The sequence below is a fragment of the Octopus bimaculoides genome, chromosome 10 (assembly GCF_001194135.2).
Source record: "Octopus bimaculoides isolate UCB-OBI-ISO-001 chromosome 10, ASM119413v2, whole genome shotgun sequence".
NCBI lineage: Eukaryota > Metazoa > Mollusca > Cephalopoda > Octopoda > Octopodidae > Octopus > Octopus bimaculoides.
The window spans coordinates 92,335,225-92,336,452 of record NC_068990.1 but is presented as its reverse complement, the minus strand read 5'-3'; the positions used below and the strand labels follow the sequence as shown (position 1 = coordinate 92,336,452).

The 1,228-nt window shown below is 40.5% G+C and overlaps 1 long non-coding RNA gene across 1 annotated transcript in view; it reads left to right on the top strand.

Annotated features, from left to right (window-relative positions):
• The first annotated feature begins 6 nt into the window (after positions 1 to 6).
• The window catches only part of LOC128248936 (uncharacterized), a 28,270-nt gene continuing 27,048 nt past the window's right edge, over positions 7 to 1,228 (top strand). Inside the window, exon 1 of the long non-coding RNA XR_008265095.1 lies at positions 7 to 593. This is a non-coding gene — a long non-coding RNA (uncharacterized LOC128248936). The remainder of the gene's footprint in view (positions 594 to 1,228) is intronic.

Sequence of the window (1,228 nt, the reverse complement as noted above, 5' to 3'; positions counted from 1 at the left end):
ACTTACACTCTGACGGGTGTTCACATTGACATTACACATCCAACGGAGCATACTGGCTTCATTCCTTGCGAGCTTACGTATGTCCTCAGCAGTTACAGCCCATGTTTCACTGCCATGTAGCATGGTTGTTCGTACGCATGCGTCATACAGTCTGCCTTTTACTCTGAGTGAGAGTCCCTTTGTCACCAGCAGGGGTAAGAGCTCTCTAAACTTTGCCCAGGCTATTCTTATTCTAGCAGCTACACTTTCAGCGCACCCACCCCCACTACTAACTTGGTCGCCCAGATAGCGGAAGCTATCGACTACCTCTAGTTTTTCACCCTGGAATGAGATAGAAGTTGTTTCCTGTTTGTTTGCAGTCTTTACACACACAAATTCAGGTAGTGAAAATCGTGCGGGTGTTAATCTGAAAATTTACCCAGATTCATTCATTCATCATAAACCCTGAACTGGTGGATTTTTAGAACACGTGATGGATGTAAACATTTCACATCCTGAATATCATCAAACATCGCAAAACACTGAATGCAGCAGGTTAATGTTATTGGTATGTGTTCTATAGAATCGCTCGACCGTCGGGGAAAATACTTGCGGTACGTGTTCGGGCTATTTAAGCCGAGTTCATCTTTGTCTTTAATCCCTCTTGGGGTCATCTTTGTCTTTAATCCCTCCTGGGGTCATCTTTGTCTTTAATCCCTCCTGGGGTTGATAAAACAAAGTACCAGTCAGGCATTGATATTTTATTTTGTCGACTACTCAAACCTGCTGACCTTGTATCTAATTCAGAATCTACTGATATAATTTATTAGTTCGTTGAATGTTTACACATATACTCAACTATAAAACATGTAATTGTTTTCCCCCAAATACCGCGGATGACACTCCTCTCTCTCTAATCGGAGTTGTAGACTCTAGTGGTGCATGTGTGTGTGTATGTGTGTGTGCGTGTGCGTGTGTGCGCGTGCGCGCACGTAATGTCTGATTTGTACGTCAAGTTACATACAAAAACAATTTAAAAGAAGTATCGCTCAATGCTTTTTAGTGGCATACATGTATATTACACTTTTCGAAGTAGTCACACATATACATGCATATATGTGTGTGTGCAAAACACATACACACACATATATATAGATATATATATATATTTAGAGAATTAACATTGCTTATATATATATATATAAGAGAGAAACAAAAAGGGGGGGGTGCTAAGAAATGTCTGATGTGA